General features: G+C 41.9%; 1 protein-coding gene across 1 annotated transcript in view; it reads left to right on the forward strand.

Moving 5' to 3' along the window:
- VEPH1 (ventricular zone expressed PH domain containing 1) overlaps positions 1 to 25,473 on the forward strand; it is a 219,614-nt gene that overhangs the window by 33,873 nt on the left and 160,268 nt on the right. The window lies entirely within an intron of this gene.

A 25,473-nucleotide genomic window follows, 5' to 3' on the forward strand; every position in this document is an offset into this window, starting at 1 on the left:
TCGTCAGTGTGGAGCAGGATTCTGGCTACCGGGGCAATGAATAATTGACCAACAAAACACACCAATCACTGAACTCAAGGAGAGCAGTGAAAAAAAACAATGCAGTACTCATTTAAGTGTCTCCACTGATTGCCCTCTACAAAATTTTAATATGCAAAAAAGGGGTCCATGGAGCCTCAGTTGCAAGTCTCAAAACACGGGAATAGCCAGATTTCCCTCTCTGCAGAGAAGGAAGCCTGTTGCCAAGGGGTGCCTCCTAGTGGGGAGAACACCAAACCACCCTGATACGTAGTCCCTCAGATCCTCGCTCTGTTGCGAGCATTGAGACCTAAATAGGGAAACACCAGAGTGGCCCCTATAAGTCAAAGTCTAACTCTGTTGTGAGTGTAATGACATAAGACAAGGGTTACCAAGGCTAGGCATCCATCCACAGACAGCTGTTTCGGGGTATTTGCCCCTCATCAGTGTGGAGCAGGATGCTGGCTATCGGGGCAATGAAAAATTTACCAACAAAACACAACAATCACTGAACTCAAGAAGAACAGTGAAAAAAACAATGCAGTACTCATTTAAGAGTCTCCACTGATTGCCCCCTAAAAAATTTGAATATGCAAAAAAAGGGGCCGGGGAGCCTCAGTTGCGAGTCTTAAAACAAGGGAATAGCCAGATATCCCTCTCTCCAGAGAAGCCTGTTGCCAAGGGCTCCCTCCTAGTGGGGAGAACACCAAACCAAACAAGACCTAAATAGGGAAACACCAGGGTCCTCGCTCTGTTTTTAACTGTTCTCCTTGAGTTCAGTGATTAGTGTGTAATGTTGGTCAATTTTTCATTGCCCCTGATAGCCAAAATCCTGCTCCACACTGAAGAGGGGCAAATACCCCGAAACAGCTGTCTGTGGATGGATGCATATGCGCTTATAGTGCTTTTATCCTTTGGTCTATGGGGCTGTTTGATGTGTAATTTTTTGCTCCATGATGTGTTCTATCGAAACCTTGATTGCTGCATATGCGACTTTTTGATCGCTTTTTATTTGATGAGACCAAAAATGCGCAACTTTGCACTTTGGGATTTTTTTGCGCTTACGCCATTTACCGTGCGAGATCAGGGATGTGATAAATTAATAGTTCGGGCGATTACACATGCGGCGATACCAAACTTTTTTTTTTAATATACGAGAAGCCCCCCTGGGGTACTTCTAGTATATGCACACTGATCTCTTATAGACATCTAAGCTGTATAGTTATACAGCATAGATCAATAAGATCAGTGTTTTATTGCTTTTGGCTGCTGCAGCCAAAAGCAATAGAATGCCGAGCCGGGATCAGCGCCATTGCGGTGCAGACCCCGGCCGGCACCAGATGCTGAGATCGCTCCTCCGTGACACCGTCACAGTAGGGCAATCTCTCCACTGGACCACCAGGGAACAGCTGCAGTAAGGGCCCTATTCCACCGGACGATTATCATTCGCATAATCATTAACAATAAACGATCCAAACGACCGCTATTACGAAAGACCTGAAATCGTTCACCCATTTACATGGAAAGATAATTGTTACTTATGATCGTTCTTGTGGTCGTCTTGTTGTCGCAATTGCGTTCATCACTACTGCGAACAACCGAATGACTTCTTATTCAATGCGAACGATTTGCGAACGAGCAACGATAAAAGTAGGTCCAGGTCTTATTAAACGATCAACGATTTCTCGTTCGGTCGTTAGTCGTTGACTGCTATTCCAACGAACGTGCGGGAAGAAGTTAAATGAGTACTCCATTGTTTTTTTTTCACTGTTCTCCTTGAGTTCAGTAATTGGTGTGTTTTGTTGGTCAATTATTCATTGGTAACCCTTGTCTTATGTCGTTACACTTGCAAAAGAGTTAGACTTTGACTTATAGGGGCCACCTATGGTGTTTCCCTATTTAGGTCCCAATGCTCGCAACAGAGCGAGGACCTAAGGGACTACGTATCAGGGTGGTTTGATGTTCTCCCCACTAGGAGGCACCCCTTTGCAACAGGCTTCCTTCTCTGGAGAGAGGGATATCTGGCTATTCCAGTGTTTAGAGACTCGCAACTGAGGCTCCACGGACTTCTTTTTTGCATATTCAAATTTTGAAGGGGGCAATCACTGGAGACTCTTAAATGAGTACTCCATTGGTTTTTTTCACTGTTCTCCTTGAGTTCAGTGATTGGTGTGTTTTGTGGGTATGACACCTGCCATTCTCAATGACCAGCTTTGAAAGAACTGTGGCATCTGTATAAACAGTGATGTAGTGACTGAAAGGTCGCTGTCGGAAGCCCTGCGGACGCCTTATGCTAATTTCCAGAGATGAGTCCGATGTCCATAGAGAATGTCATGGCTGTTGTGAAAGGGTTTCTCTTCACCATGGAAAAATCATTCTGTGATCATCTACCGCTGTCGTCTTCCATGGCCGTCCAGTTTTTTTAGCATTGGTGATTAACCACAGGCCACACAATGTCAAAAAAAGAGAAAAGGCGTCCGCTTTTGCTATTTAAAAAGACGTCCGTTTTTGCCGCAATTTAATTGACATCAATGCAATGCATTGAAGTCAATGGAATAATGGATGCCCAATGCACACAATGTCCTAAATAACGGACATTGTCTGCGTGAATGTCAAAAAAATTTTCACAATTATTTTCAGACGTCTCATGCGAACAGCGGATATTATTTTTTTTTGTTGTTCACACACAGACGGCTAAATTACGTCTCAAAATGGCGGACGTAATTTTAAACGGAGCTGAGAAAACGTGTGAACATAGCAAGACTGTAGATTTTTTCTGGTTTGGCAGCTTAAAGAGGATGTACCACCAAGTACATCCTCTTTAAGCTGAACCCACGGATCGAACGGCGCCGTCACAGGTAGCCGCGTCATACAGGGGAGGGAATTCCCTCCCACTGGGGGCGGCCTGGCCTACCTCTAGTGCTTGAGCACCGGCCGGTTCCGGTGCATAGAACAAAGCCGTGCACGGAAACCGGGCCGCGGTCCGAAAAACGGACCGCGGCATCGGCTTCCCCTGACAGCGCCGTTCGATCCGTGGGTTCAGCTTAAAGAGGATGTACCTGGTGGTACATCCTCTTTAAGAATGACTTGTTTCACCAACATAGAGAGCTTCGTTGACCGTATGTTTTCTTCATTGAAATACAACAAAGAAAAGGGAGCCCACCTCACAATTTGATATCAATGGGGGTGCAGCTTGGTGTTCAAGTAAGTCAAACCAAACCGAAAGAGAAACAAGCTAAACACCATAATAGCGCACACCTCCAAAATGAAGTATATAATCAAATTTTATTTATACATGATTCCAAAGAAAAACAAGACAGAAAGACGCACCATAGCAAACATGATTAAAAACAATTAAAAAACCATATAGGTTTATAAGCAATCCTTCCTCATGGTCAAAACAATATATATATAATAATATGCAAAGACTCTATCTTATTGTGCAGTGAAATAAAATACACAGACTGGCGTAAAAAAAATGTTTTTTTACAAAAATATAATTAAACCCAAACGTCACAGCTGATTATCTAAATATCCTCTACTAATGTATCAATGATTATCACAAATGTCTAAGAACAACTTAGTGTAGAAAAGTGCTAAACTCTAAAGTGCTCAAGTGCTACAAACTAGGACAAGGTATAAATATACAAATATAATAAAACGCCAAAAAGGTAAGCTCAGATAACAAGGAAGTTCGTCTGATCACCCTATGACCATGAGATCCGGTGTCCTGACTGAGACCCCTGAACACCTCACCTCAAATAAACTCTAGGTCTGCTTCATTGAGAATGGCATAATGAAGTAATTGCCCACACCTGCCCATGAAATAGTCTATTGTCCAATTTCTTTTGATCCCATTAAAAACAGGGTAACACAGGTTAGGTTAAACTCCTAAACCCTTCATCCAATTTTAATGTGGATACCCTCAAATTTCTGGCCTTAATGTCCATGTGCATTATATAACTATTAGAGATGAGCTAATACGATTCGATCGAGTAGGTATTCGATCGAATATTGCGGTATTCGAAAGATTCGAATTCAATCGAGTAGTGAGGTGAATACGTGGGAAACATTCGAAAGCCCTCCCATCGCAGTTGGTGCTTTTTTTAATCCAATGACCATGCAGGGAGGCTGTGAAGGACCCTGGGAGTATGCACGCAGCGCGAAAACGGTGTCTACCCTTATTGGATAGCTGCACCACATGACCTCGAATCTTAAATACTTGGCTCCCGCCTCTCGACCGCAAATGAGATATCAACCTAGCCAGGGAAAGATCTTGCAGCAGGGAGAGATAGGTTTTAGTTGCGTTTTGATTAGGCAGGCTTACTACAGAACCCAAAAGTCCTTTTCAGGGCTAAGATCAAGCGAAAAAGTCATCTCTGAATCAAAAGCACTTCTCAGTGCTAAGAAATAGATGATTTAACAGCAGCATCAGCAGCTGTATTCATTCCAGTACCCTGTGTGTACAAGTGACTTATAGTGTCCCTGTTTAACACCACTAAGGGCACGTTATACATATTGCTCCAGTAGCCCACTAAGGGCACTTGATATATACTGTTTCAGTAGCCCAGAAAAAGGCACGTCATACATATTGTTCCAGTAGCCCAGAAAAAGGCACATCATACATACTGTTCCAGTAACGTTTGTACAGCATTACGCTTGATACACACGAATAACATGACGCTCTGCGGACACACATTGGAATCTTGTATGTAACACTGTGCAAGAAATATGAACGAAATGTGTGAACATTGCCATAAACATTCGTAAAGCGTTTGCAAATATTTTTCCTTCGCAACTGCAGAGAGTGGCATTATACTGCGATTTTGGGGTGTTGGGTGCACCCAGGCATGCTCCCTCTAATGTCCCAGTGTCATTCTGGAGGTGTTTGCATCATTTAGGGAGGTTTCATGGGGGACTTGGTGACCTCCAAGTCGAATATTTCACTACTCGCTCATCTCTAATAACTATAACTTAAATATGTTTCAATAATTAGGTAAAAAAAATTGTGTAAGTGTCCAAATATTTATGGACCTGACTGTATATGGTTAAAAAGCTTCTAGAAAGGGTGAGGTCCCTTGACAATAAAAAATCAAGGCCGTAAGTGGGGTGCAGGATCTTATTAAATAATGTATACTTACCAGTCCTCATACCTCTGTACTGCTGATCCTTGGTCTCGCTGACGGCCACCGTCTGGAATCCTGGTAGTCACGTACCCGGCTCTTCCAAGTGCAACATCATGTCCCGGGTAAGCAATAGCCCACTCAGCCAGTCCTGCCCCAGTTACTAATTGGGCAATTGCTCAGCTGGGTAAATGATTTTGCAGGAGGCTGGAGGCTGTCAGCTGGACCTGGGAGCAGCGCAGTGTGGCACAAGAATAGGTAAGAATACTTTCTTATGCTCTTGCACTCTCATGCCTTTTGTTTTTTTTAAATGTTGTGGGACTTCTCCTACAATTATGTGTAATTTGCCTGCTTTCTACTCTCGCCATCAGCATGGTTACCATGCTTTATTTTAACCATGATTTTCAGTTGTCCCTGAGCAAGTGGTTGACTAGTCTTCCATTTCACTCCTAAATGCTTCACACAGAGAAGAGGTAATATCTCTGTTACACACTCAAAAACATTTGTTAGTATGGAGGACATTATAAAGCAGTTATGTGCAGTGTCAGGCATTGACGTATGATAGAAAAAAACCCTTACTAGAAGCCACAGCAACTGTGTGTGTCTCTCAATTTATGCATGGAAGTAATTTCAATTTGGTCTCTCAGAAGCTAAAAATGCATCTCATATTTTGCTTGTGTATCAACGAATTCATAATAAATGGTTACAGTGAATGATTCAGAGGGTAGAGAAAGAGATTTCTAGCATCAGTTTTGTTTCTTGTCTAGAAACTCACTATTGATAGATTAAAAAAAATAAACAATAGTTATTCTTGAAATGGTTTGTGTCATGGGTATGAATGGCATGTGACCACAGTGATGGCTGTGACTATCTGCATCTCTTATTTTTTGAACAGCAGTATAGTTGGAGAATTCCTTCATGAATAATGACTAATGCAACTTTTTTTTGCAAGTGATGGAATGGTTCTCATTAAGTGGAATGCAGATAGACCATAGACTTGCATCACAGTTTATGTCCCTAATCGAAGCCAAAGAGGCACAGAGCCCAAACATGTGTTGTTTGTAACTACTGGAGACATGTAAGTCACAACAGGGAGTGGAGTCTAAGGGGCCTCTGGTCTTCACCAGAGCCCGTTGCAAGGTGGGTCGGACTTGGCATGCTAGTGGTGGTGGGGGAGGTACAATTAGAGATGCGTAGGCAGAACAGAAGGATTTACGGACAGGTACCGTCCGGGTACATGATGACACAGGTGTAGAGGGGAATTCCCGGAAGATGTCAATGATGAGTTTTTGAGGAAGACTGTAGGGGCATTGCAAAACCCAAAGGGTCATGACCAGGTACTTGAAATACCCATCTCTTAAAGGCAGTCTTCCATTCGTCACCTTCACAAATTTTGATCAGATTGTATGTGCCCCTGAAAACTAGTTTTGTGAAGATATCCGGGCTCTGCAGAGACAATCAAACAACTCAAGGGCGTAAGTCGCACCAGGCAGCACAGTCTAAGGGGGTGCTGGGCTTCACCACTGCTGTGGCAGGGGACCCCTAGATCATTACCCCTGGCTTGGCTTGCTAGTGGTGGTGGGTGAGGTGTTACTGGAGACATGTAGGCAGGACAGCAGGCAGGTACACAGCAGGAACCTCAGGAAAGACTCACGGACAGGGGACAGGAGTCACGGGCATGAAAGGTGGGACCACAATGCTAAGGGTAGGGTGGTGGTTGGTTGGTTGGTAATTTTACTTGTGGCACTAGATGGTATTTGCCTGACAGCTCAGCCAGAGAGGGTATTGTTATAATGCCAGTGCTTGTCCAGCACACAGGTGTGATAGTGGTACCTGCTTTGTGTTTGTGGCTGGCTGTAATCCCCAAATGGTCAGTGACCTGCCGGGTTGTAGTGGGTCCCTTGGGCTCTTGTTACAATGGTCCTGAGTGGCAACTGACCCACTCGGACTATCGGTACCACCACCCACAGAAAAGGGAAAAATAACCCAAGGTGTGCGGTTTGTGTGTGTATGGGTGCTGGTGCGGACAAAGTATGAAGGAGTCCCAGTGATATAAACCTAGAACAGCTTTACTGTAAAGTCGTTCAGTAATACATTACATTTCAGTAGAATAGATACATTTTCAAATAGACTTTAGTGCTCGAACTTGTTTGTGCTTGAGGAGGTGCTTAGAGTAGTAGAGTAGAACAGGGGTAGTTGTAGCAGTACTTGGAGAGTTGAATAGAGTAGAAGAGTTTGTTGAAGGAGCCCTGACCCAGTGTAGCAATGTACTCTGTCGGAATTTTACAGAATACTTTGTAGAGAAACGTTTACTTGTACCCGTGTTTAGACTATGTATGACCACCTTATGCCCTACAGTGTCTAGTGACCCATCCTAATAGGGTGATAAAAACCTCTTTCGTGGTTATCTGGGTGAAGCTAATTTTCCGGGGGTTCCCAGTTACCTGCACTGCAAGATAGGCTACGTAGACCTGCCTTTGGTAGCTTTGTCTTATCCAGGCTAGTTCCTTTTGTCTTAGGATACTGCTCTGCACCTTTTAGACTGGTTCACGGCATGGGTTAGGGTGTTCCTGGACTCTTCTCCCTTAAAGTGCTTAGCACTGCATAGTAGATATAGTATAAGTAGTAAAAGAACTGGTTGTCTCTAGCTGCATCTGAACACATTCGTGTCTTAGACTAGACTCTCTTGTCACTTCCTCCCACATGGAGATACCTAACTCCTCCTTCAAGTGTGAGTGTGTGGAGAGCAGAGATAGGCAGAAGAACAGAAAGCACCTCCTATATGTCAGCACTAAACACATGGTACAACACTAACAGTAACCCATTCCTAACTTCAGCTGTGCATGAAATAACAAGACAATAACACTGACACCTTGTGGCAAAACTGTAAAGTACCCTTCATCAACAATTAACCTGGAGTAAGAACTTTGCAACAGGTGCCTAATGCACTGAATAGTGGGACACCACAGTAACAATGCAGAGGCAGAGATGCATCATATATAGGGCAGTGTGTTAAAACAATTAAGGGCATACTGCCCCTTTAAATCTGAAGCACCCGGTGCGCAAACGCCCTAGAAGGCGGGACTGTGCAGAGACACAGAGAGCAGGAGCAGTTGAAGCACAAAGGAGGGCCGAACAGATGGCAGCACCAGGCCCCTGCATGTGGGCTCCGGGTCCACCATGCACAGTTACTGTGGAGTATGGGTGTCATTGCCACAGCCGTCATATTGGTGACCCTTTTTTCCAGTTATTGGTGGGGTGTTGCAGTGCACAGACCTTCACTGTCTATAACCTGTAGCATTACTTAGTAAACCTGTAACAAATTGGTGCTTTTTCCCTAGTGTGTGCCTTGCTCCCCCTGGAGTTGGGGCACAGTAAGGCAGGAAAGAGGCATGGCCTCCTCCCACGCCTGATTTATCATGGTTTAGGCTTTCTAGCAGCAGTACATTTCTGTGCCCTGTGGTGCAATGGCCACAAATCTGTGCAGTGTGGGCCTCTTAGTAAATCTAGCATGAGGCATGGGGCCAGGATTTATGTAAGACTGGTGTACAGGTACAGGTCTTACTTTAGTTTTGAGCTTTATTAAAGTATCAAGATACATACTGTACAAACTTCCCTACGTTCTAATTTTCATTTATTAGAATAATTATTAAAATCTTACAGCGTTCCCCATACTGGTTTGTTATTTTGTATTTTCCTTTGTGTTTTCTATGCATTGGCCTGTGTTTTCTCTGTGCTGTCTCATCTGGCGGAAATATGGAAAAAATAAATAACCTGAATGGAAATCCACATCCTCCTTAGAGCAAATAATGTGAATAGGATAGGGAATAATTAGACATTTGACATTTACTACTGTATCGGTGCAAAAGTAAAGAATGTGGTGTTTTATGATCAATAGTATATCTGCTATCACTTAAGACTAGGTGAATAACTGAACATGGACTATACAGTCTGCCATCAGGCGCAGCCATGAATTTTTACAAACTGAATATTTTTCTCTAGAGCTTTGGAAATTTTTTGTGTTCTGGATCAGATCAAACACAACTAACACATCTGCCAATGAAAGTAGCACATAGAAGGTTATAAAGTGATGCATTGAATCCATTATTTCCCTTATTTCCATTATTTCCCTAATGACAAAATCATACAGGTGATTATATTACTGTTAATGTAAATCACAAGTTGCATACATTGTATCAATACTAACAAACTCGCAATTGTCAAACGAGGGTTGGCTATTATTATACATTAACATAGAACAGGCAACCTAGAACAGATGTCTCCCCCATGTAAAGAGAAAAGCAAGAAAAACAAGCCAAAAGAGGAGCCATAAAACATGTGGCCATACAGCATGATGACGGGAGAGAAGATGGGGTCAGCAATGTGGAAGTGGACACCGACGAGAAAAAGTGATGCACATTTATTTTCACATTTACAATTTACAGTTTATGTATAAAAAGTTGAGAAACACGTTTCTTATATTACACTGATCTCAAGTTACAGCCTGCACTGTAGCCTTTAGGCTTCACAGTTGAAATCTTGACGTATTACATATACAACTTAATCATTACACCAGACACTGTACAGTAAAGGGTTGTATAAAATGAAAAAAGGAAAAAAAAAAACAGATGACAATATACTCATTTTTAGCGAACAACCTTTAATGTGAATAAAGAAGAGATAAACTGAAGTGGAAAACATACAGTATTTAATGCTTCCAGGGAGCGCATTAATTTCTTTAGGATATGTTGCAGGTGCTACATTTAGGCTAACACTTCATCTTCCCAACAGGAGCAGGTGAGATTTTACTTACGAGAGTTAAATGCAACAGATGTGTTGGGCCATTGCCATTGAAACATTGTATTTTTCATCTGATTCCCTTAAATATTCAGTACATAGCCAGTGATATTTTTAAACTTTCAAAAGTTACCGGCTGTTGTATTGGTTTTACTAGTTAAAGTGGCACTTATTTGCAGTGTGGTTGGAGCCCACATGGAAATATTTATTTAATTACTGGCATTTAAACAGGGTCAAAATTTGCCAATTCTCTGAGACATTTACTACATAGGCTACCAAAGGTTGCAGACAAAATGGTATAACATACAGTGCAATTTGTCCAGCAAAATGTAGAACACCTTGATGGAAACTTGATGGCCCCTTTAAAAGTCAACAAGGTTTATTAGATACTGTTTGGCATCTAATAGGATAGGGCAATGGAAAAAACAGTGGTGTGAACCTGGTCTTAACCAATCAACAGAATTGTCAACTGTTTTGATTTGCTTTGGGGTCCTCCCTCATCAGTGTATGCTTGTTTCATGCTAAAATGAATAAAATACATAATTAACCTAGGCTAATCCTATGTATATGTCTCATTAATATGCATAAGGCAAATGTAGAGCAAGTGGACCCTGAAGGTCTGTTCTCAGGAAACAAGTTGTAGTTGTAAAGTAAGACCAGAATATGTGATCCATTATTTTATCATTATCCATTATAAACGTCAAACATCTTTCATATAGAATTAAGCTGAGCATTGGACACCATGTTCATGTTATGATTTAGCAATGCAGAACTCGCCCAGCTGGCCTTTCATTCTAAAGTTCAGAACCCTATTTCAGAATAGATTAAATAATCTGTAAATTGTTTGATTTATTAAATTGTATCCAAGGACTTGGGGGAATTCCTGATGTTATATCTGTTTCACAGTTAAAAATGACTTATGGGTGTTTCTTATGGGACGACAAGAATGTTAATGGGGTAGTAGGGCTTCAAAATAAAATCCAGCTTTCTATTAAAAAGTAATATTGAGGCTCAGTCTTTGTTTATATTGCAGTCAAGTGGAGAAGAAAAGGGAAAGTAAACAATTACGATTAGAAACGACATGACCTCTGATGTAACTGGACGTAACTGAACTGTGATCATTGCACAGCCTTTATAATAATACTAATAATTCCTTTTTTCATATAGTGCAAATTTATTCCGCAGCACTCTACATAGCTTGTCATCACACAAATCTAAGTAATACTAGTTGGCTCATTCAAACTGATAGAAGGCAGGATTCGGCGCAAAGTCCGTGGCACTATGTCAGCCCTATCCCCACTTTCTGGGCTTGGTCTCACTGCTTACTGCAGTGTGCACCTAATCTTGACTTTAGGGTTCTTTTCTGGCATAAGGTTTGGTAAATTAAGTGTTTTACAAAGATATTAGGAATCACATATACCACCAGAAGGAGTCAAGTTGTTTGACACAGGACTGCTGCTTATGCAATATACCTGCCAGTAAGTTGCCTACAGTTTCCTCATTAGCCTGGAAAATCCCTATTTAGGTATCAAGTAACAAAAAGCGCAACTCCTACTGCAAACACATTATTATACCCATGCAAGTTCGGACCTTGGCGTTGTCCTCAACTCGTGGTATGCATCCAAGACTGCGCTCCTATTAATAATTTTGTGTTTGCATTCTATGTTTTATTTGCACTTCTCTTAACACTGTCTGAACACAGCTCTATTCCTTCTGGTCTGCTGATTGAATTCTTACCACACCCATCTCTTCCCTGTTAGTTCTCTCTGCCCACTTAACAGTTAACCTGTCTTGCTGACATGATTGACATCAGGTTTTCTCCATTCACTCTTGCTGTGTGTGTGTGTGTGTGTTTATATGTGGTCCATTCACGTCCTGGACCAGGTCCCTGACCACTCCTATAAAGTGTGTCAGTGCCCTGATCTCAAGGCAGGCTATTAGACTAATTTTTCTAGCTTACAAGTGTCTCCATATCTTTTCCTGTATTGTTACTTGGCTTTCCCTGACCTCGGCTCTGTTACCTGAGTATTTTCTTGCATCCTATTTTTGTACCTTGCTGCCCATTTGGTTTGACCCCGGTCTGTTGACCACCCCTTGTATGTAGGTTTGTCTTGTCCTTATTCCATGTTATCACCTTATTGCAAGTAGGGACCCTTTTCGTCCCTTCTGAGGCTATACCCTACCTACCCTAGCTGGATATTGGTACTTCTACTCAAAACCTTCCTTTACCAGTATAATCCTAGTGTTTAAGCTGTTAATTGCACACACCTGCAAGGTCAAAAGCTTTAGTGATATTTGTCATTACTTTGACCTGACATGGACTGAGGGGGAACTCATAACTCATAAACCATTGCAGCCCTTTTGTTGGGGCAAACCAACTTGTTTCCTGACTTCCTTGTTACACTCTAGTTAATTAGTATTTTCCACATCATTGCTTGTGTAGCTAGACAGAGATGATGCAAGGCAAGGTTATGTATTGTCATATGTCATTATTACATATATACCAGCATTAGGAAGATACTTGTAAGAAACTATTCCACCAGTTGCTCATGTGTTATCCAAAGACACACAAATACAAGAACAGTAAAAGTCTGTATAAATAGTGCTTCGGACACTAGTAGGATGTAATATATTTCCTGTGTATTATTAGTTTAATAGATTTAGCATAATTTTATGTAATAACTTAGGATGAGCAGCCGGGATATATATTGACTCTCACAGCTCTCATCTAAACCAGGGCTCAAATTCCATCCTATTCAACACTGACAATACAAACCCACAGAGAGTTTTATTAGACAGGAAGAGATAGCTTAGCATTGAGATACTATAGCATGCAGCAAGACAATATTAACATATACGTCTCCTCTTCATTCACATCTTCTCCACTCATTTAGTTGAACTTTATGGACATCTCTATACTGTACAAAAGCTAAGCCTATTATAGGTAGAGTTTGGAACTTACACTGGCCATACACATTAGCATCAACCAGGTCTGACAATTTCTGTAGGACTAGCCAAAGATAGGATAGCCCAATAATACATCACTGAAAGAGAGCAGGATCAGTCATGTTGGAATGTAACATTCCCGATCCTTTGTACCCTGGTAGATAAACCATTACAACCATGTCAAGCAGCTGTTTATTTTTCCCTTATAAATAATCATACAAGCTTGACTGAGCATTTAGCCAACAGTTTTATAATATGTAGATTAGAGACTTATAAACAGAACCAAGGTGACAGGCAGCAATTATAATTAGTTACAGGTTGAGGCATTCAGAGTTCAGTCATAAATAACAGTCAAGCAGAGGTCAGGATGGGCAGCAGATGTGTAGACATAATCAAATATATAAGCCGAGTTGGTAACAGAAGAAGCAGGAACTAAATTGATCTTACACAAACAATTGCACTGTGCTGACGAGGTTCTTCTCAGTGTGTATAAGGGAGCCTGCACTCCCAAAGTCCATTCAATGAGTAGCATACACACGAAAATCCAATATTTGCAAATTTATTATCTTCAATGAGCTTAGGTTACATAGTACCAAAACGCTTCACCAATATGTGACAAAGAAATAATCGCACTGATGAGAGAACCTGATTCTTAGTAACATAGTAACATAGTAAATAAGGTTAAAAGAAGACAAGAGTCCATCAGGTTCAACCTAGGGAAACTCTACTGTGTTGATCCAGGGAAGGCAAAACCCCCCATGAGGCAGACGACAACCGCCCCACCACAGGGAGAAAACTCCCTCCCGACTCCAATGGCAACCAGAATAATCCCTGGATCAACGTATCACCGGAAATCTAATGCCCATAACTTGTGATATTATATTGTTCAAGAAAAGCATCCAGGCCTCCCTTGAACTTATTTAATGAATCCGCCATGACAACATCATGTGGCAGAGAGTTCCACAGTCTTACCGCTCGTACAGTAAAGAACCCGCGTCGATGCTGATGATAAAATCTTCTTTCCTCTAGACGTAGGAGTAAAAAGACCACTACAAAGATCTCTGTACTGTCCATTCATATATTTGTACATTGTGATCAGATCGCCCCTAAGACGTCTTTTTTCTAGCGTAAATAACCCCAAGCTTGATAACCTGTCCTGGTACTGTAACCCACCCATTCCCTTAATGACCTTTGTTGCCCTCCTCTGCACCCGCTCCACTTCAGCTGTGTCCTTCTTATATACCAGTGCCCAAAACTGTACACAGTATGCCATGTGTGGTCTGACCAGTGATTTATAAAGAGGCAAAACTATGTTCTCATCTTTAGTATCTATACCTCTTTTGATGCATCCCATTATTTTATTAGCCTTGGCAGCTGCTGCCTGGCACTGATCACTAAAGTTGAGTTTACTGTCCACCAATACCCCCAGGTCCTTTTCAGAATTAGTTTTACCCAGTCTTTTATTATTTAGCACATAACTATACTTATTATTTCTATGGCCCAAGTGCATAACCTTACATTTATCCACATTAAACTTCATTTGCCATTTCACTGCCCAAGCCTCCAGCTTCTCCAAATCCCTCTGTAATATGATATTATCCTCCTCTGTACTGATTACTTTACCCAGTTTAGTATCATCTGCAAAAATGGAGATTCTACTCTGTAGCCCCTCAACAAGATCATTAATAAAAATATTAAAAAGAAGTGGACCCAACACTGACCCCTGTGGTACCCCACTAGTAACTAAAACCCAATCTGAATATGTTCCATCAATGACCACCGTCTGTTTTCTATCACACAACCAGTTACTTCGCATTTGCATACGTTTTCCCTGATTCCCAGCATCCTCATTTTGTAGACCAACCTTTCATGCGGCACAGTATCAAATGCCTTTGAAAAGTCCAGATATGCAACATCCACAGCCTCCCCCAGGTCCAATCTATAACTTACCTCTTCATAGAAGCCGATCAGATTAGTCTGACAGGAACGATCCCTCATAAATCCATGCTGGTGCTGCGTCATAAGATTATTTTCATTAAGATACTCCAGTATAGCATCTCTTACAAACCCCTCAAATACTTTACCTACTATAGATGTTAGACTTACGGGCCTGTAGTTTCCAGGATCACTCTTTGACCCCTTCTTGAATATTGGTACCACATTAGCTATGCGCCAGTCCTTTGGAACAATCCCTGTCGTAATAGAATCTTTAAATATTAGGAATAACGGTCTGTCTAACACAGTATTTAATTCTTGCAAAACTCTAGGATGGATACCTTCTGGGCCCGGTGACTTATGGATTTTAATGTTTTTAAGGCGTCTCCCCACTTCTTGTTGTGTTAGGCAGGTGAGATTTATGGGAGGATTTATATTATCCCTAGTCATGTCGTTTGTTATGGGATTCTCCTCTGTGAATAAAGTAGAGAAAAATGTATTTAATAGATTGGCCTTTTCCTCTTCCCCCTCCACCATTACACCCAGATTATTTTTGAGGGGACCAACATTTTCGGTTTTAAGTCTTTTGTTGTTTATATAGGTGAAGAACATTTTGGGATTCGTTTTACTTTCTGTGGCTATCCTTCTTTCTGTTGCTATTTTTGCTTCTTTTATTTGCTTTTTACACATTCTATTCTTCTGTCTATAGTTGCTCAATGCTTCCCCTCTACCTTCTTGTTTTAGTAGTCTGAATGCTTGTTTCTTATCATTTATTGCACCCTTTACAGCTGTAGTTAACCACATTGGATTTCTCTTATTTCTACTACTTTTATTCCCACATGGTATGTGTCGTTCACACGATTTACCCAGGATGCTCTTAAATATGTCCCATTTCTCTTGTGTACTTTTATTTCTGAAGGCATTGTCCCAGTCTATGTTCCCATGGTCCTCTCTTAGTTTTTGGAAATTAGCCTTCCTGAAATTTAATCTTTTTGTAGCCCCTCTACTAATCATTTTATTGAAGGATAATTGAAAACTTACTATGTTATGGTCACTATTACCTAGGTGACCCCCCCACCTCTATTTTTGATATTCTGTCTGGCCTATTGGTTAAGATTAGGTCCAGGAGTGCCCCCCCTCTAGAGTCTTATAATATAGAAATTTCTATCACCCAGCCGGGCTAGTCACAGTTCACATAGGACATCAGGACACTCACGGAACAGATGGAGCAATCACGTTCTGCGACGTTTCGAAGCTCACGCTTCTTTCTCAAGCATGTGTGAGTTAAAACCACCACCACATTTATGCCTAGGAAGCCTCGCGAGAGTTCTTCCGCGGCTATTAAAAACAAGAAATGACATGATAAGAATACATATAAGAATATTAATAATAAAGTACAACCAGTACCTATATTGACATAGTGAATTAATTGCTCACATATTCTATATAATTATCATAATGACTTATATATCATAAACTCATGATAGTCATATCATCGCGATCCAAGCTGATACTGGTATATTACAAAAATACACTAAAATTGCACATTTCATTAAGTCCTTTTGGTTGTACTGTATCCAATAATTGGATCCAGTATACCTCTCAATGCAATAGCTTTTTCTTTATCATCACCTCATTCTGCCCCTTGATCTCCTTCAACACCATCCACCTTAATTCACTGATGTTATGTTTATTATAGTGCTTGAAAAGCACTATATTGTAATCCGTATTCTTCTTCTTCTTCCGTTTCTTCTTCCAGCCATTTTTCTGCGCGTAATACAGCCCGAACCACTTTGCGCACAGACTCCGTTCAAACTGCGTTTCGAAGCCCTCGGCGGTGTGTGGTGTGCTATCTATTTTTCGTTTCGATTGGATTTGTCGTTTTTAAGAAATTTACGTTTAAAGACCCCAAATTTCCCATAGAAAATAATGGCCCATTGCAAATAATGGCCACACTCTAACTGCTGACAGCCAATCACAGCACATATGCAAATAGCTGAAATATAGCAGCCAATAGGAACTCTAAGGTCTCGTCATGCATTGTATCACACCATCCACAGTCACATGTCCACTATTGGCCAATAGAAGATGTAATATATGGAAGGTCCTTAACCATTTTGTCTCCCTGACATGAGTAAGATTGTCATGGTAACCGAGCAATGGTCTTTACCATTATAAGTAGCAGAGGTCAGTCAGTAAAATAGCAGGGCTGAGGCACCCATGTAGCAGGTACGGGATCCAAGCTGCTCTTAAAGGGACGGTACCCAAGCCGCTCTTAAAGGAACGGTACCCAAGTCGCTCTTAAAGGGACCCAAGCCGCTCTAAATGGGTCCCTTTAAGAGCGAACTAAGTACCTGTGAGAGCGACCCGGGTCCCTTTAAGAGCGACCTGGGTCCCTTGAGGGGGTAAATGGGTCCCTTTAAGAGCGAAATATGTCCCTTTAAGAGCGACCTGGGTCCCTTTAAAAGCGAAATGGGTCCCTTTAAGAGTGATCTGGGTCCCTTTAAAGGAAATATTTCGCTCTTAAAGAGACCCGTTTCGCTTAAACTGGGTCCCTTTAAGAGAGAAATATGTCCCTTTAAGAGCGACCTAGGTCCCTTTAAGAGCGACCTGGGTCCCTATAAGAGCTAAATATGTCCCTTTAAGAGCGACCTGGGTCCCTATAAGAGCGAAATATGTCCCTTTAAGAGCGACCTTGGTCCCTTTAAGAGCGAAATATGTCCCTTTAAAAGCAAAATGGGTCCCTTTAAGACCGACCTGGGTCCATTTAAGAGCGAAATATGTCCCTTTAAGAGATAAATTGGTCCCTTTAAGAGTGACCTTGGTCCCTTTAAGAGCGACCTTGGTCCCTTTAAGAGCGACCTGGGTCCCTTGAGGGGCAAAATGGGTCCCTTTAAGAGCGAAATCTGTCCCTTTAAGAGCGACCTGGGTCCCTTTAAGAGCGAAATGGGTCCCTTTAAGAGTGATCTGGGTCCCTTTAAAGGAAATATTTCACTCTTAAAGAGACCCATTTCGCTCTTAAAGAGCGACCTGGGTCCCTTTAAGAGTGAAATATGTCCCTTTAAGAGCAACCTGGGTCCCTTTAAGAGCGACCTGGGTCCCTATAAGAGCGAAATATGTCCCTTTAAGAGCGATTTTGGTCCCTTTAAGAGCGAAATATGTCCCTTTAAGGGCAAAATGGGTCCCTTTAAGAGCGAAATATGTCCCTTTAAGAGCGAACTGGGTCCCTTTAAGAGCAACCTGGGTCCCTTTAAGAGAGAAATATATCCCTTTAAGAGCAAAAATCGGTCCCTTTAAGAGCGACCTTGGTCCCTTTAAGAGCGAAATATGTCCCTTTAAGAGCGAAATATGTCCCTTTAAGAGCAAAATGGGTCCATTTAAGAGCAAAATATGTTCTTTTAAGAGCAAAATATGTCCCTTTAAGACATAAATTGGTCCCTTTAAGAGTGACCTTGGTCCCTTTAAGAGTGACCTTGGTCCCTTTAAGAGCGACCTGGGTCCCTTGAGGGGGGAAATGGGTCCCTTTAAGAGCAAAATATGTCCCTTTAAGAGCGACCTGGGTCCCTTTAAGAGTGATTTGGGTCCCTTTAAAGGAAATATTTCACTCTTAAAGAGACCCATTTCGCTCTTAAAGAGCGACCTGAGTCCCTATAAGAGCGAAATATGTCCCTTTAAGAGCGACCTCGGTCCCTTTAAGAGCGAAATATGTCCCTTTAAGAGCAAAATCGGTCCCTTTAAGAGCGACCTTGGTCCCTTTAAGAGCAGAATATGTCCCTTTAAGGGCAAAATGGGTCCCTTTAAGAGCAACCTGGGTCCCTTTAAGAGCGACCTGGGTCCCTTTAAGAGCGAAATATGTCCCTTTAAGAGCAAAATGGGTCCCTTTAAGAGCAAAATATGTCCCTTTAAGAGCAACCTGGGTCCCTTTAAGAGCGACCTGGGTCCCTTTAAGAGCGAAATATGTCCCTTTAAGAGCAGAATCGGTCCCTTTAAGAGCGACCTTGGTCCCTTTAAGAGCGAAATATGTCCCCTTAAGAGCGACCTGGGTCCCTTTAAGAGCAAAATGGGTCCCTTTAAGAGCGAAATATGTCCCTTTAAGAGATAAATCGGTCCCTTTAAGAGCGACCTTGGTCCCTTTAAGAGCGAAATATGTCCCTTTAAGAGCGAAATATGTCCCTTTAAGAGCAAAATGGGTGCCTTTAAGAGCGACCTGGGCCCCTTTAAGAGCGAAATGGGTCCCTTTAAGAGCGACCTGGGTCCCTTTAAGAGCAACCTGGGTCCCTTTAAGAGCGAAATAGGTCCCTTTAAGAGCTAAATGGGTCCCTTTAAGAGCGACCTGGGTCCCTTTAAGAGCGACCTGGGTCCCTTTAAGAGCGACTTGGGTCCCTTTATGAGCGAAATGATTCCCTTTAAAGAGCGACCTGGGTCCCTTTAAGAGCGACTTGGGTCCCTTTAAGGGACCCAGGTCGCTCTTAAAGGGATCCAAGTCGCTCTTAAAGGGATCCATGTAGCTCTTAAAGGGATCCATGTAGCTCTTAAAGGGACGGGACCCAAGTCACTCTTAAAGGGACCCAAGTCGCTCTTAAAGGTATGGGACCCAAGTCACTCTTATAGGGACGGGAGCCATGTCGCTCTTAAAGGAATGGGATCCAAGTTTCTCTTAAAGGGAAGTCACTGGTAAAGGGGCGCTCTTTTCAAGCCCTATGTATTTTCCTGGAAATGCAAATCTAGTTTTCTATAAAGTGCTTCAAAACGCCAGTCTCACATATTTATTTTGCTCTTCTCCAATGCCTCTCTGTAGCCCTCTCCTGATTGCTGCCTTGTGTTCTCCTAAGCGTGTTTTCACACAACGGGACGTCTGGCCCACGTAACACAACCTGCATGGACACTTTAATAAATAAATCACTCGCATGCTATCACAAGAGTACCAACCCCTGATTTTAATAGGAAAGCCTTTGTGTGGATGAAGAACTGAATCACCAGCAATGATGGCGTTACAGTTCTGACACTTGCGGCAAGCAAATGTGCCGCGTCTTTTTGAACCCAAAAACTTTTGTTTCGTAGGTTTTTTCTTTTTAATATCCGCCCTAACCAGCCGGTTGGTGATCATCTTACCTCTCTTATATACTGTATGAATCTAGGAGGTTTGGAGAATAGCCTACCATACTTAGGTTCATACTGTAGCATCCTCCAGTGTTTCTGAATAATTTGTTTGACCATGCCCGCATGTTTATCATAGGTGGAAATAAACATCATAGTATCACCATTTTCTTTCTTCCTGAAATTCTTAGTAAGCAAACTTTCTCTTTTAATTCTCCCTACCTCATCTCCTATTCTAATAAGTTCTTCTCTTCTATATCCCCGTTTAGTGTATTTTTCTATCATTTTTTCTTTATTAAGATGGTATTCAGTATCAGAACTACATATACGATGTAGGGAATACCCTTGAAGGTCTGGGGAGCATGATTGCTACTTCTCAGTAATGCATTATTTTGATCAGTTGGTTTAGAAAATAATGTGGTGGTAATTTGGTTATTCTCCTCCTCCCTCCTAACTTCAACATCCAAAAAATGAATACAATTGGGGTCACATTCTAACGAAAATTCAATCAAAGGATGACATGTGTTTAAATAAATTATAAATTCATCCAGTGTCTCTTTATTCCCTTCCCAGAGCATGCAAATATCATCCACATAGCGAGACCAGGATTTAATAAGTCTTCTAAATGGATGTGACCAAACAAATCTCTGTTCAAAAGATGACATAAAAATATTTGCGACACTTGGTGCCACAGGGGACCCCATCGAGGTCCCCTGTAGCTGTAAGTAGAAATCATCCCCAAAACGGAAATAATTTCTACTTAAAATCATGTCAAGTAATCCCATAAGAAACGCAATTTGGCAATTTTTTAGGGCAGTGTTCAGAGAGAGCTGATCACGGACGGCATCCATGGCATCAATGTACGGAATGTTGGTATATAGACTTTTTATGTCCATCGTACAGAGCCATGTGACGTCGCTCAGGGCAACCTGTTTGATCACCTCCAGAAAGCGCTGAGTCTCGCGAGTTTCGAAACGTCGCAGAACGTGATTGCTCCATCTGTTCCGTGAGTGTCCTGATGTCCTATGTGAACTGTGACTAGCCCAGCTGGGCGATGGACATTTCTATATTATAAGACTGAGGTTCTCTCATCAGTGCAATTATTTTTTTGTCACATATTGGTGAAGCGTTTTGGTACTATGTAACCTAAGCTCATTGAAGATAATAAATTTGCAAATATTGGATTTTCGTGTGTATGCTACTTATTTAACTAAATTGATCTTACTGCTCGGGCTCAGGAGGCCATGGTAAGAGCCCCTTACAAAGATTGGAGCACATTGCTACCCATGAACAGAATGGCAGGATGCAAAAAATTGACTATACTCTTCTTATCTATACATTTCTTCAACTAGTCATTGGTCCAGCACTTTACTCCCCTCCTCATAAGTGTGACGAGTTGGGGTAAAAGGGGTCTCCTGGCAAGGAGCCATAAGGGGGGGTCACTGCGACCATGACTACGTGGTTGTGGAGAGTTTCCTATTAAAGTAGGAAGTGGGTTTCAGTATAGTAGGGGTAAATAGGCCACAGCCAAAGACTAGGCAAAAAATGGATGCCGGTGAGAGAGAGAGGGGGGTGGGAGAGCAAGAGGTCTTTGTGTGAGAACAAAGAAGGATTATTATGCAGAGGGAAATACCTGGAGGAGGAAGGAGGAAAGACAGGGAGAGGAAGGGGATGGGGGTCATAGGTATAAAGGGAAGGTAGCCTGGTCAAAAGCAGGACACAATTTTTAGATCACTCCCACCCACCCTACTGTTTTTTTGTATGATTCATGCAATTGTCATTTTATTATGTAATAGGTTGTTGATCCAGGAATTTATTCTGATTGCCATTTTGTAGTCGGAAAAGAATTTTTTCACTGTAATGGGGAAAATTGGCACCGGCCTCATGAGGGTTTTTTTGCCGTCCTCTGGATCAACACATTAGGGCTATACTGTAGGTTGAACTTGATGGACTATTTTCAACCTTATTAACTATGTAACTATTATGGCAGAAATCGCGATCCTTCATCCAAGGTTATGATGCACGCATTAGGGGCAGGGACAGTTCTGCTTTATGGTGGCGCTGCTGTCAAGGGGGGGGGGCTGTCTGGCGGACTACCCTTAGGAATGGACTCTTTTAGATTTCTGGATGAAGAGTCATGATTTGCATCGGACCTCCCCGCTTGTTAATGTTTCAAATAAAATGCAGCCTATGCTGACATTTTTTCTGTCAAAGTATGTTGTGTTTGTATTTATTGGGGTTTGTATTGTATAGGCTCTTGGGTTTCTGTAGGAGTGGGGTTAGCAGGTTCACCCCTTATTGCCGCTTCTGCCTTACATCATTTGTCTTTGCCACCTCACTTTTCCTATGTCCTTTGTGTTAAAAAAAATATGTGATTCTAAAAGGGAACCTGTCACCCCCCCGTGCCGGGGTGACAGGCTCCCGACCCCCCGTTAGAGCCCCCTATACTCACCTAATCCCGCCGGGTCCCGCTTCTGGAGGTGGTCGGGTGATGAAGATCTCAGCCGCTGCAGCCCCGCGCGCGCGCTGAGAGATGAGTCCAACACCCATAGAGAATGACAGGAGAGTCCAGCGCTCCGTCATTCTCTATGAGCGTTGGACTCATCTCTCAGCGCGCGCGCCGGGCTGCAGCGGCTGAGATCTTCATCACCCGACCACCTCCAGAAGCGGGACCCGGCGGGATTAGGTGAGTATAGGGGGCTCTAACGGGGTCGGGAGCCTGTCACCCCGGCACGGGGGGTGACAGGTTCCTTTAAGATATATGGGGGATTTATAAAGTGGTAAACCTGGTGTAGACGGCAAAAACTTGCACAGCTTTTGCGCAAACACCTGCATTGTGCAAAAACTGAGTTTTTGCTGTCTCCATAACTCTTTGTGGCAGGGAGGGAGTGGGGCTTTGGGAGCAGCCGCATGCAGATGGGGTGTGGCAGCTGCATTTATTATAATTTATGCCAGTTCCGATTTGGGGTAGATTTCACTGATGGCGCACAAGGGAGCTTTGGTGCAAATAGATGTATATAAAGGCATGTGCCTCTACATAAATCCTGCGTGCCTGAGACTGGTATGTGACGTGCCATTCGTGACAATCACCCCCCCCCCCCCCCCCCCAATTTTGTTAAACCATCACTGATGAAGAGATGTAAGTAATTTCGACAGATAACTCTTTATTTTTATCATTTTGTTCTACTCTGTGGCGTCTATCTCAATATTCATTTACTACTACACTGTCAATTTCTTTTTGCTCCTGACAATTCATGCAAATGAACACCAGATGGCCCATTTAACAGAACATTGTAGTTTTGAAAAAATAAATTGCTATTTCCTCTCCTCCTTCAATAAAAAGAAAGGTAATTGCTAGGTTTAACTGAGTTGTCCCCGTTCTTGCAGTGTTGCACATAGGTAAAAGTCTGACTTGCATGCCTTATATCATCACTCATTCCATAAGTGTGATAAGCATTCCCAGTCTGTAAATAAACACAGATGTCATCCATATGTTGTCAAAGTCTGAAATCTTTGGAAAAGATTATTTTTCCTCATTGAAGAACACATTTAGAAACAACAATCTTATATGTGATTCTTTATGTAAATACACATATTTATGGAAAATAAAGAGTCAACATATTTTCTTCTACATTGAAAAACACAGGACACAATTTAAATCTACAGCATTGTTTGGTAATATATATATATTTTTTTTTGCAAGAGCTTTCTTTTATTGGTGCTCAGCTCAGTTTGCGACACAATGAGATGTACAGTACTGAACATATATGAGAAGTGAATACTATTAGACATTACACAGAACATTACAAAGGAATTTTGAGTAACATCATTGCACGATGTTATCCACACATACGCATGTAGAGACCACTCTCTTTAGCTTGTTTTGCAATTCAAGTTGTTTATTAGATATTGCACACTGCCATATGTGGAAATCGTACTTACGAGAAAGCTATGTATCCTTTTTAATCCAGTGCAGTAATGAACTCATCAGAACAGGGGCACTCTTGCCCTGTAAACTCACCTGTGGTGATCGCTTTTCCACAGTATGGAGTCATTCCGCTGCAATGGTGCCATTCAAAGCCCGCTGGTGCTCATTTGACTTTTTTTTCCAGCTGTTGTGCATTTAAGAAGGATGGAAGTCAGGTCTTCAATGCATCTTTATGAGAGCTTTCATGACACATGTCAGTGTACATCCAGATAATTTTTGGGGTGTAAAGGACGTGCATGTCTGATGTGCATAATAAAAGAGATATGAATTTAGCTTTACCTGCACTCCCTTCCTGGCTCTAACGATGACGTAGTAACCAGACCCCAACCGACCAAGCCTTTTCATGTGTCTCTGTAATGTAAAAAAAAAAAGTTCTTTACTTGATGTTTACATGTTATTTATTGGTACCGTAAATGTAAAATGTAAGCAGACCAGTAAGCAATGTTACAAAATAAAATTTTAGACATGTCAGAGAGATGGAGAACAAGCTTAGTAAGGTCCTCTTGCGGCTCTGTGTCACGTAAGGAAACAGTCACTAATTGAAAGTCTATGGGGCAGGTCTCGTCTTGGCTCATTCTATTGATCAGTCAGGGTCTGAACACTATCGGGGGAAATCTATCAGGATCTAAGTCTTAAATAAAGCCCCATCCCCTTTTGTGCATCTGGATTTACTAAGGGGTGCACGCCTCTTAATAAACAGCCCTGGCTCTGCACCTGGTGCAACAAATCTTTCCGTCTTTCTTCTGCCCCCTTTGTCCTTGTCTGTTGAACATATTTAAAAGTTTTGATCATGTCCTCTCTTTCCCTTCTTTCCACCAGATGTTACAGATTTAGATACTTTAGATCCATGTTAAGAGTATGTTCACACATACTGTATCGCAGTGTATTTTACTGTTTTATCTGAATACCATAAAAGTCTATGGAACGGAGTGCCATAGCATTGTAAAAAGAAACTGTATTGTTGTTATGTTAAAAAACAGTAATGAAGGCATTCTTACCTATGCTTATTCCCCAGATGCCCTCCTGGGGCGTCTCTGGGCCCCCCTGCTCAGTGACAGCCCGTAGAGCCAATCATTGCACTGTCCTTTCTCAGTCAGTGATTGGTTGAGCTGGCTGTCACTGAGCAGGCCATCAGGAGAGCGTGGACAGGTAAGAATGGGCCTTTTATTGTTTTGTAATGTAACGGCGGCAAAGTATCTTACATTTTATAACGCTATGACACTCCATCCTCCCAGTGGAATGAAAATCTGCTGTGAGAATGGAGTGCCATAGACTTTAATGATAATAACATTTGCAGTGGATTTCACTGTGAAACTTGCAACGTGAAATCCACTGCGAAACGGTACATGTGAACGTACCCTAAAGAGGTTCTCTTGGTGTTTAACATTGATGGGCTATTAAACTAAATGGTAAAGTATGTAAACAGATAAAAAATAGGAAATGTGACCTTGACTTCATAGAAGATGGAACAACATCAGCATGTTAAGTGGGTAAAAAATCATTGATAATTTTAAACTTAATGACATGGAAAATTAAGTAATTCTTATTTATGCTATACTAGAAAATGTA

This window comes from Dendropsophus ebraccatus, chromosome 6 (genome assembly GCF_027789765.1).
Source record: "Dendropsophus ebraccatus isolate aDenEbr1 chromosome 6, aDenEbr1.pat, whole genome shotgun sequence".
Classification (NCBI taxonomy): domain Eukaryota; kingdom Metazoa; phylum Chordata; class Amphibia; order Anura; family Hylidae; genus Dendropsophus; species Dendropsophus ebraccatus.